Source organism: Oxyura jamaicensis, chromosome 7 (assembly GCF_011077185.1).
Source record: "Oxyura jamaicensis isolate SHBP4307 breed ruddy duck chromosome 7, BPBGC_Ojam_1.0, whole genome shotgun sequence".
In the NCBI taxonomy this organism is placed as follows: Eukaryota; Metazoa; Chordata; class Aves; order Anseriformes; family Anatidae; genus Oxyura; species Oxyura jamaicensis.
Window position 1 is genome coordinate 10,475,185 of NC_048899.1, and position 12,399 is coordinate 10,487,583.

At 41.5% G+C, this 12,399-nt stretch overlaps 1 long non-coding RNA gene across 1 annotated transcript; it reads left to right on the forward strand.

Moving 5' to 3' along the window:
* The first annotated feature begins 264 nt into the window (after positions 1 to 264).
* LOC118169622 lies at positions 265 to 11,800 on the forward strand. Its single transcript, XR_004752201.1, has 2 exons — positions 265 to 8,866; positions 9,031 to 11,800. It is a non-coding gene; the product is annotated as an uncharacterized LOC118169622 (long non-coding RNA).
* Positions 11,801 to 12,399: the final 599 nt, after the last annotated feature.

A 12,399-nucleotide genomic window follows, 5' to 3' on the forward strand; every position in this document is an offset into this window, starting at 1 on the left:
GAGGCGGCCCCGGCGGGGGGTGGGGGGGGGGCTCGCGGCCTCTCGCCCCGGCCCGGCCCTAAGATGTCGGCGCCGCGTCCCCTGGGGGCCCCCGGGGCCGGGCCGGCGGGGCAGCGGCAGCCCGGCGTCGGGGCCGAGTCACCGCCGTTGCGTAAGGCGCTGGCCGCGGCGGGCTAAATCCCCAAAGCTGCTTGGCCGGCCGGGACCAGGCCGCCAGCCACGGCCTGCTGGCAGGAGCGCGGCGCTTCGCCTCGGCGCCGAGCGCTCAGGCAAGCGGGCCTTTTTTAGGCAGACAGGCCTTTTTTAGGCATTTTAAGGGGAATTGAAAGGATTTCCCTCATCGTCAGCAGTTGGTCGCTCGTGTTACACAACAGAACGGAAGCGAGTAACTCAGGTTGCTAAACTATGACAGGAAATAAGTTCAAAGTATACGATGATGCAGGAATGATGATTAGTAGGGCCTGTTTGTTACACCACAGCTCGCGAGGGCTTCCTGTGAAGCTGAACAGCCTCAGCGTGGCCTTTATTCGTGTCCAGGTGCAGCATGATCCAGCACCATGTGGGCTATGCTGCAAGTGTGACCCCAAGCCTTTAGACACCTCCAGTAAATTAGTTCTGCCTTTCATACAGAGTTCCAGGGAGTCCATAAATGCTGTTGAAAAGCATCAGACCGAAGAACTCAAGCCTACTTTACTTAAAAAAAGTGATTATCACTGAGAATTACCTAAAAGATCCAGTGAGCATATTCTCATCCGTCCATATTTGTGCTTTATACCTGAACCTACATGCTACCCCGAAGGGCCTGCTGGCAGTAACTACGAAACCCAGAAACGTGGTCAGGATTTTCAGCATATTTTCTGAACAGAGAGTGAATGTTGCTTCTTAACCAGTCCATCACTATGACCTTGCAGTAACCCCCCAGCCTTACTTAGCCCAGAAACCGTCACAGAGCACGAAAAATGTGCTGTGAAAAATGTGAATTTAATATTAGGAAGTTAGAATGGAGGAAGCCTGCAGCATCTGCCCCATCAGCATAAGAGTGCTCATACTGCGTGACGTGCAGTCCAACTTCTGGCATATGTATTTTGCAAGCAAATTGTGAGCGCCATCAGATGACTCTTAATAGCAAATTGCAAATCAGTCCCAAAACTATTTGTCAAACTCATTTTTTTCCATGGTATTAAAAAAGCACTCAATTTTGAAATGTCTGTACGTTTACATAATCTTTGTGAGACTGCTTCAGAATCAGTTGTTAGCGAGTTTGATAGCACATCCATAAAAGGAAGCTTTTTGCAATTCATAATTTTTATTTTAATATTAGAACTCCTAAAAATTAAAAGCTGTAACTAAGAACACAAGTCACATTTATTTTGATGTAATGTAACGTCAGAAATAACTTTTAGCCAGTAAAAGCTAGAATCCACAACCTTTAAGAATGAGTCAGTATATACACAGAGCAAATTAGGGCATGATGAAAATGGAAGATTACACGCTGCATAAGACCACTGTAGTATCTAAAAGTTTCTGTTTGTATCAGGTGTTGCTAGTGATACCTTGTCATCGTGGAACAAAAACTATTACAGATGGCTTTGGACTTCTGATAACCTAGGAAAAAGTTCATTTAAAGTTTGATGTGTAAGGGAAGTAATTTCCTGTTCATATGCTGGGAATTATATTAAAAAACTGGGCCTTGCTAATTAGCAGGGTATTGCTGAGTACTATCATGGTGTTTTTCTTTAGGAAGAGTATGTTGTGTAGAACGTAGATTTCAATTTCTGCTGCAGTTGGGTATAAGAGAGCTCTGTGACTTCTTCCATGCATGAGATGTTGCTGATCTGGCAATTTAGCTGTATGGATCTGGTTGCAGACTTGTGACATAATTGCAGTGCTTTAGGACAGAAGAATTTGAAATACCTGTATTGGGATTGTTTTTATTTATTAAGAGGGTTTTTTTAGCACAATAAATCTCAGATGTGTAAACAGGCTTCACAACACCAGTTGTGACCAATGTTTTCTAGTCAGTACCTAAAATTAGGGGGACACGGTCATGGTATTACTAAATGCAGATAAAAAAGGAAAAGTGAAACATAATAGAATAGTTACAAGTATTAAAAAGAGAATAAGATAAATCACAATAAATTTGGAAAAATAAAAAACTAACTAGGTATGTTATTACCAAGAAAAGTAGGTACACTGTTACAAAAAGGAGCAGAAAGGTTAAATGAAGACTGCTAAAAGTTTTTATTTACAACTTTACAGTGGAGATAAAGAACTCAAGCAAAAAAAAAATCAAGGAAAAAAGGAGACAAGAGACATTATTTGTAGCTTTGTGTTTATCAATGTACAAGAATCAAAACAGTCACCAGGAGAATCCTGGGTGTATCAGGGAGGTGATCATATCCATAGTGTGTGGAAGCTCTGTTAGGTGGTGGTCTTGCTGAATCAGCACTGGCCTGGTATCCCCACAGAGACTGAGCTCTATGCCCAATTAGAAGAGCCATTGTTTCCTCTTTTTGAGATTACTCACCAGATGTACTGTATCAGTATGTGATCTGAATAAACTAACCATGACCAGTTCATTATTAAAGAGCCTTGCCTCTTCAAGCCCTCACCACCTCTTTCTAGGCTGCTAGTGATAAACTGCAGGCCCTGTGATGAATTCCCCATCTATTTGCTGAAAAGGTATGTTGTAGCTTGAGCCACGTAGATCCAGAGAAAGCAACACTGGCCTATACGTAATGAGAATAACCGTCAGATGCAAAAATGGCAGCTGTTTCAGAACTGAGATGCAGCCCTTGCCATAAGTAGCAGCAGAGTTCAGGAGAGGAATGATGCCTACCCGATTCTGATGAAACCTCAGGGAAGGTTTTGAAAGATCAAGTAAGACGCAAATTGGAAAGAACTCTAACACCTCTCCTGTCATTCCACCTGTAAGCTCAGTGTTGCATTTGACCACGTAATTAGATCTCGTTGGTTTAAATCTTTGAGTTGTACAAATTCAGAAGGAAGTGCACAACCTAACACAACTTGCACCAAGTGGAAATGTCTTTTCTGTCTGTACACTCCTTTGAAACTGCTGAGTTACAGTACATTGTTTCTGGGTTTAGTAGTCCCTTCTACCAGTGACCCTGCATTTTTTGAAAGAAGCATATTATTTAACAATTGCTGGTATGTGGTCAAGATCAGTTTTCACATCCGTGTTACTCTGTTCCTCTGTAAAGTGGTGTTTTTGTCATACTGTAGCCTAGAATGCAACTGGACAAGATGCGCAGGAATGCAGGCTGGTGTGGTGTACTCTGCACCACTGGGAAAACTGGGGCTCAGGTTGTTTTAGTTTGAAAGCCTGAGATTTAAGATGAGGTTGAGTAATCATTAGGGATTCAGTTTGAAAAAACACAGCCTTTACTGAAGGGGCAACAAGCAGAATATCTAAATTGCATGCCTGAAAAAGCAACTATGACACACACAAAAAAAACAATGAATCAGAGGAGGTATCCTCTGAATGTGAGGTACCTTTGAATTCAATCACCTGGGTAAAAATTGCAGTAGAATCTGTAGGACCAAGTTTCGCTTTTTAAACCAAGCATTTATGTGGTACTCCGGAGGAAAAAAAAAAAAAAAAAAAAAAAAAAAGGCAAAATACTGACAAGGTTCTGACTCACTCATTAAACTTCCGAGATCCAACTTCATCCAGAATTTTGGCTTTCCTCTTCTAAAAAAGAAATGTTCTCTGAAGTCTTCGCAACCCAGAAGAAAGATTTAGCTACTATTCCTAGACATTGCCCCGAATTTCTGTCACATATGGCTCCATTTGCTGAAGAACATTGGGAGATCTTTACCTAAGGCAGCAGGAAGGACTGGCAGGTTGACTTGAGAGGTTTCTTGAGTCAGCATGTGGTAGTTGGAGGTAGTTGCGTGACTGAGTTCAACCCTTCAGATACCAACAGAGAATTGATTCCTTGCATGGTGTAAAATCAGCAAGGAAGCAGCAATGGTCAGAGAAAGGTGTTGGCTGGGATTGTATCATCAGCCCCCAGAAAGCACCTCCCTATCCCGGGATGAGTGGCTACAAGAACACAAATTTTGCAAGGCCGGAGCAGGCTTGAGCAGTAGGTGTGGTTTGACCAGAAGAAGCTGAGCCAACCTAACAGCTCACTGACCTCGCCATAATTTAATCAATTTGCAGATAGGCCACAAAGTCAACCCTGCAAAAATACTGCTTCCCAAATTGCAAGCTATATTGAGTCAAACTACAGTGGACAGGGCTCCATGGGTGGGAGCAAATGACTAGAGGTAGGACTCTCTTCAGCAGCAAAAAGCAGATGAGTTCAGGGTGTCAAGCTTGCCAGACTGCTCAGGAACTTGCTTTTGGCTACGTTTATGTGAAGTGTCTGTCAGCCCAGGATTTCTAGCCTCTAGAGGAGCACAAGCAGCACTCAAGAGCACTTGAAAAGCCCTATGGTTCTGTATGGCTGCCATGAATATCAAAGACTGTGTAGACCACTGTGCAAGTGTGATAGTATCCAGCTGTAACCATATAAAGGACAAATAATATTCATTAAAGATGGAACTGGATTTTAGACAAGCAATTTTTCTGTTTTAAATTGTGAAGACAAGTCTAAAAATACTAGTTTCTGCCTGAATGTCTCCATTAAGCAACTCCGTTTAAAAAAGGTCAAAGAAATCTCCAGTATGTGGGTCCAGCAGAGGACACATTTGATTCTGCTGATCTGCTCACATCCAGTGGGAGCAGTTCATGGGACAAAGAAAGGCCTAGTCAACTAGTGAACAGTTCAGTTCACAGCAGTAACACACCAGGCCCAGACTCGTCCTGCACTGGACTGGAGGTCTGAGACATACAGCCTAGCCACAGAAGAGGAAGAACCTGTGAATAAGTAGCTTAACCAACCAGTCCACACACAAATCTAAAGGCCGTGACTCTTCACCAACACTGATGACAGATCTGCAAAGAATGGGGCCAACAGAAAGTCTGTCCAAGCTCTACACATGCCACTGTATGAGGACAGTCATCAAGAGCATTGTTTTTAGCCTAGTCATTTTATTTTCAAATTTTTTTAAGCAATTAGGACAAAAAAAGTCATGTTGTCTTCTAGTCAGAAATTCTTCCTCCTTCATTATAGCTGTAACTCACTGGGTGATACTATTTTTGTATATTCTCCCACTTGTCAAATTCCATGAGGATATCTTATAATATTTGACTGGTAAACAGGATCTGTCCTTAATAAGATGCTAGCGAAAACTGATTCTGCTGTTTTTAATTTCTAGTGTTAAACTGTGTGACTAAGACAGGAGAAGAATTTCAATGTGCTATGCAGGTGGTGGTGTTTTATTTCCATTAATTGTATTGTCTTGTTTTTATTTGTATGTATCTATAAATAAAGAGTATATTAGTTATATCTACCCTGTGAAATTTGGGTGGTTTTTATTCAATTGGCAACTAAAGTAAGTACATTTTTAACAAAACTTGTTGCTTTCAAAGAGGAAACAAATTTATCTGATCTCTCTCCCATTTGGAGAGAGGTGGCAGGAAAAAGCAGATAGGCACACAGAGCTGAAAACTTGTCGTTTAGCAGGTAATGTCACTGGAGAGAGGAGAGAACTCTCTTTTACTTCACCTCACTTAAGTGAGAAATATGTATCTCATTTTTCAAGCTTCCTAAAACTTACTACACTTGGGCCCTGCCATTATCCTGTTTGTTTCTGCATAATTCCTATCCTCCAAGGTCATCGCGACAGACATAACTGAATTAAATAAATAATTTAAATAAATAAATAAATACATAGGATCCTTTAGGTAAGCTTAGAAAAGCTGTTCAGAGGAAAATTCCGTAACCATGACTTGCAGAATTGGTAATACGGTGTCTAAGGATTTTTCTCCATAGCCTGTCACAAGGTTGGAACAGAAAATAAATAAGTAGATACACAGATAAAAAGAAAAAAGAAAGATATTTCACCTGAAAGAAAGAAAAAAAAAAAGTATTATGTACTTCTTGTCTAGCATAATTCTGTCTGTCTTCCAATTTGGCATTTTACTTTTAATAATACTGATAGCAGAAAATTAGGCCATTGTGGAAGCGAAAGAGACTGGCAAATTATATATATGCACATATGTTTACTCAAAATTTGAAAACTTAATAGCAGGAATTATGTGCTCTGAAAGGAAATATTTTTAGAAGGATGAAGTGACATTTTTAGGAATCTCAATCTGAATTCTAGTTGCCAGAGCAAGATCAGGCAGGACTCTGTGGCTCCCCCTAGGAGAAAGAAGCTTGGGGCTACGGTCCCAACCACATCCCGGCTCGCGCTGGCAAGCGGCAGGTCTCGAGGCTGGAGGCTGGAGCCCCTGCTCCAGCAGCCTCAAGGCCAGAGGGTTAAGGTGGTCTGAACACTGAGGGATTGAGCGCAAATTTTGTACGCAAAGGGGATTGATAGACCTGGTAACAGCTCTAAATGCTTTCATAGTTTTCAGTGAGGGAGGGTGTTTTTTTTGGTTTCTTAAAAAACAACAACAAAACAATAAAAACAACAAAGCTGAATTAGATCTTTGAAAGAAAAGTTGCGGGCAGCTACTTCCAGAAGAGGACTCGGCCATTCTGACAGAAAAACCTTCTCCAGGAAGGGTCTAGGGCAGGAATGACCTGAACACCCAGCAGTTCCCAGCATTTTGTTTTAGCTGGCCCTGGGAGACTGCATGCAGCCCGTGCCATCACCAGACTGCTTGGCTTGGATGCTCCCCAGGGTGCCTGATCTGCTCTCACTCATCTGCGAGGAACCCCCAAGGCTTAGCTTTCTTTCTGGCCTGTCCGAAGTGGCATATAAAACCTCTGTGGTTTTTGCTACAAGCATAATTTCAGTAAATGTAGGCATAAGCATCAAGAGTAATGGAACAAATCAGGTTTGTGCCTTTAACTTAATAACTTCTAAAGAGGAGGTGGAAAGTTTCAAGGTTCACTGCAGGTTTTTCTGTTTTTACACTGCAGAAAAGTCAATATTTAAAATTTGGACAAGACAATGGTAACAGTTATGTTCACTTTTTATCCCCTGCAATACCACAGCCAAGGAGAATTACATCGCAAATACCAAGGAAGAGAAGATACCTGGGTGAGATTTAAAAGTCCAATTCTAGTCATAGAAGAAACTTTTCAGGAAAAAAATTTATCCAAGAAACACCGTAGTAAAAGAATCGTCAATATTTCAGTGTAAGTCTGGAAGAGACACATTTGAGATTTAAAAGTAATAATTAACACACTGATGGTGCTGACATAAAACATTGTATATATTTTTGACTGCTAATTAACCTCCAGCTTCTATAGACATCTTAAAAAAAAATGCACATCTTCACTGCCTTTTCTACAGCTCACTAACAATCACATACTCCACACAACTTCTCAGACCGTGCTGCAAATCACTCTTGGTCCTCTTGACCCATTTTTGTTTCAGAATTACCACACAGCCTTCCCAATCTAATGACACCCGCTAACGTCTGTGCTTTGCCGCAGGTGTCCTTCTTATTTCTAAAAATTAATTAACAAAAGTTAATTATTTTTATTGTTTCTCTCCCGTGTGTCAATTAATATTTGAATTATTGAAGTGGATCATTGCTATTAGTTTGTTTTCACAAAGTTGGAAAATACAGAAACTCCACTATCATCTTAATTACTTACAAGTGAAGGGTAAAATGCCTTTCTTTCCATGGCAAAACTCCAAAAGATTTAACAGAGACAGGATTGCACTGCAAGCCTAAGTTCTCTGTGCATTCCTTCAGTCTCAGCAGGACCACTCAAGCACTGAAGGCAAAGACTGCGTGCCTTGCATAAGCATCAGCGTGCGATTCCAGGACGAGAATTCCAGTACATCTTTTACTTTGCTACAGTAGGGCCAGATTTTCAGCAATGCACACCATTTAAACAGAGAGGTAATTGAATATTTTATCTGCCGCCAAAAAACAACAAACCACCTTCCTGCTTTTCTTCTCTCAAAGAAAAAAAAAATACAGCACTTTTTTTTCTTTTTCTCCTAGCCTGGATTCCTACAGAAATTAAAAGTTTTTTGGAGATTATTATCTCTTCATAGCTTTAATAAATCTCTGTGTGTGCGCCTGCATGCACACATACGTGCGTGTACATACTTGCACGTTATGCAAGAGAAAGAGGGGGAACAAGAACAAACAGTAGCCAATTTTAACCACATCTGACAGAGCAATAAAAGGCTCTAAAATGGTACATTCTTACACATTTCGTGAAAACAGGCTGCTAAGTAAAGGAGACAAGACCCACTGCAGCTTGAGTTAAACCCTTATTAAACACCAGGAAAGCTGCAAAGATGAAAGATGTAATGAATACCCACCCACAGGAAAAGCTGCAGTCGGAGCCCCTAGCCTGCTAGACCTAGGAGAATCCAGGTAAGAGTTCACCCAAGGGAAGCCAAGCCCCGTCAGATGCGTAGCTCACAGGACTACTGGTTTATGTTGGATTTCTAATGGCTGTCCAGCTCTGAAGATGACATAACACGTTTCTGCTTAAACTTTGGGAAAGAATATATCTTTTTTCTTTCATACTGATTCCTCAAATCTGATTAAATGAAACACAAGGCAAAAGGACCAGAATTTCTCTTTTAGGATGTCATGGGATGTTCTCACCAGAGCCTCAGTGACCTGCATGCAGCACGCTAGACAAAGACAAAACATCTTCAGTTTCTTGGACCCTGGAGACTAGACAAAAGCTCCAAGCCCTGGCATCCAGGACTTTGGTCTGAAGCCAGCAAGAGCCAATGCTGTTAAAACTCCTTTATCCCACATTTTAACCTGTCTCATCACCGATGTCCCAGTGTCTACCCACTCTCAAAAGTTTGTTTGAGGGATACACAGCTCAGGTGTTACGACTTTTCCCATTTTTCTACAATGCAGCTGTGGTGTCCGTGGAGGAGCCACAGCTGGAGAAAAGTCAGGCTTCTCTGGACTGCTGTCTCCTGCCAGTGCAGCACAATGCCCTCATCTGGGCTGTGCTGCAGGAGATGTGGATGCCTGCTACTTAAGCGACACGCAGGGACTTACTTTTGCATTCCCAGAGTCCAGGGCTGACCGCAGTGATGAGTCAGGTGGCAACTCCACTCAGGACTGTGTCAGCTATCTGAAATCTCCTCTCACTTAGATGCAAAGGGAAAACTGAAAGCAAAAGAGGTTCCAAACTGTACTGCATAACGTACCAATGAACACATTGTCTTCCAGATGATGCTTACTAACTGCAGTGTTTGTGTCTTGGTCACATTTCCTCCCCATCCATAGCTGGAGCACGTTTGACAAAGCTTGTTTACTTTATTCCAGAGTTGTGTGTTTATCACCTATCAGTCGTACATCCCGGGGCAAATTATTTTACTCCAACATTCACGATCCCTTCTGGATGACTGCCTTCCTTTTTATGTTCTAGTCACAGTAACTCATCTTTCATCTCTAACTCTCTTCTGCACTGCACACTTCAGTCCCTCCTTTGCTAGACACGTTCACATCTCTAAAAATATCATCCAGGAACTTTTTATTCTTCTTAATTTTGTGTAGCAAGGAAACCTGGCTCTCAAGATCAGCAATCTTGCTTGAAGGTGCTCAAGAAATCAATGTGCATAGACTCCCTTGGATGCCTGTAGCCATATCTAGCAGGGCTCTGATTCAGTCCTTCATACCCCACACAAAGGAAGGAGAGAGAAGGAAAGAATTCAGCAGCCAAATCCTGCTATTTCCTTCTTCCCAAAAAGGTTAACTCCAAGAAAAACAGAAGTTCCAGGTTTGCCCATTCTCATCACAGGCTGACAAAGGGATTTGCGTGGCATTTGTATTATTACTGCTGCTTCACGTGTGTGAGGTTAGCCCAAGATATTTTTAATTATTTTTTGTAACCTTTTGTTGCTAAGAGAGTTATAATGACCTTAATAAGAATGTCCAAGACTTGGAGCAATAAAATTAAGTTACAGTCTAATAAACTAGCTACATTTTGCATTTTATGGGAAAATAAACATTCATTCTCTTCAGTATGTTATAGTTGTCAATTCCTGTTTTTCCTATACTAACCTAAATTAACGGAGACAACTAACTGCCTTTTTCTACTCTGTCATTCATTACTTAAAGATATATAAAGTTGGAACCGCATGTTTGTTGAATAAGTAAATATTTAACAAAATGACTTTCCTTTTAACAGAAAGGGAACCACTGTAAAGGAACAGTACCACACAGTCTTAGAAATTCAGAAGTGTTCTTATTTTTTTTGTTATGTGACACTGAAGTTAGTTGTTGGAGCCATTATGTTCCCGGATGAATGATAATTCGTATAGCAGGACAATTCAACATAAATATGTGCAATAAAACAGGTCGATTAAATCTGCAAGTTAATTCTGTGCAAGAATGAGAAGGCTGCCTTAGTCTTATTCACTGTTCCCTAGGGAGTTAAAGCCCCAGGGCAGTGTGGCTCTGCCTGGACTAAAGGTTAAACATGCACTTGATTTCTGAGCTGGGACCCAGATCCTCGTAGGTCTGTGATTCACTGCATGCTTTCAGCTGGGAAGTGTTTTCATTAGGAAACATTTTCTTATCCACATGATTTTCGGGCAATGTAAGAGGCATGCTGGGAAGCAGGTCTCTAATGGCCGTAGGGGGAAGAAAAAAAAAAAGAAAAAAAAAAAGAAAAAAAGCAGTTTCCAAACGATCTGTAAAACTTTGTAATCTGCCTCTGGGCTTTCTATGGGAAAAAAAAAAAAAAAAAAAAAAAAAAAAAAGTTATTTATTTGTCAAAGTCAGTATAAAGACACACAGTTTGGCTTCTGTAAAAGCTGTGAGTTGGATATTACTTTTGCCAAATAGAAATCCATAAGAATTAAAATATGTTAATGATTTCCCACAGGGCCAGAGAGCCAGCCACCCAGGCATCAAAACCAAGTGTCAGCCAATGCAGATGGGAGCTAATACTCATTTCTCTCATTTTCTCATCGATTCATCTACCATTTGACCACATTTGATACACAAGTCAACGTCATGACAGTAAGCACAGAAGAGACTTCACTGAGAACATTACCTGCTGTATCCTGAGCGAAAAGGCCTCAGCCTGCCCCATATCTAGCATTTAATTAAACTCCCAGTCACAGCCTATATCAGACCATTTCAGATCTATCAACAGAGTCTGAGAACTCCCAACTGGTGACTATGGAAAATATTTTCATTGCTGCGGCTAATCTACAAAGGCAAATATTTTCATGTTTACACTGTGAGAAACAAAATATCCTTATCTCCCAATAGAAAACATTTGGTCTTTGTTGGATACAAGTGCCATTCAGTTCCAAAACTGTTTTAAATCCTTGCTTGTGGCTTATCTAATTCAGTGATGCCTGTTATAGGAATGGGAGCATTGCCTGCAGTACTGCTCCATAAGCACTTCAGCCAGCTGAGGATGTTCTCCTCCTGAAGTCTCTGTTAATTATGAGAGAAACTATCCCCATTTCACAGACATGAATCTGATGTGCAGGAGTACTGAGAGCCTTGCCAGAGGCTATACACTGAGACTCATGGCAGAAGTAGGTGACCACCTTACCACCTCAAAGAAGAAAAACAGAACAATGTTTTTCCTTGTCCTCTGGTTTGAGTAAGAGCCTAATTATTTGTTCACTGCTCCATTCTGTTCTTTGGAAAACATTGTTCCATCCTGTTTTAGATTTTCCACATACACACACATTCACAATTTGCAAATTTGTGTTGCTGATCCAGGCTCTGCCTGTACCACCCACCTGTAGCTCTGCAGATCCCAAACAACTTGAGGCATTAATGCGGATTCTCCAGCTCACAGGTGGTGTGGGAGCAGCTCCAAATCCAGCAGCAACTCAGTGTCCCCTTGGGTGGTGAGGCACTGGAACAAGTTGCCCAGTGAAGGTGTGGATGCCCCACCTCTGGAGGTGTTTAAGGCTAGGTTGGGATGGGGCTGCGAGCAACCTGGTCTAGTGGAAGGTGTCCCTGCCCATATCAGGGGGGCTGAAATTAGATGGTCTTTAAGGTCCCTTCCAACACAAACCATTCAGTGATTCTATGATCTGAAGGGGGAAGCCTGCAAAGACCACCACAGATCTACCACCAGGCCCAGTCTCCCTGGTTTGGGTTGTTTCTCACACACTTGTGCACAGGAAGGATATCATTACAGCCCTGGGCATAATATTCAAACACACTCTTCAGCTGGGATTTTAAGAGAAGCCATTCTCAACATCTTGCCTATTAGTGCTATTGCCAAAATACCTGCTGGAGATTATAGCCCATTCAGAACTTGTTCCTCCACTTTTTTTTTAAACTTAAGGTTTTGATGTATTTTAAAACAAAACACAACAACAAAAAATTAAGTCCACCTTTGCAGT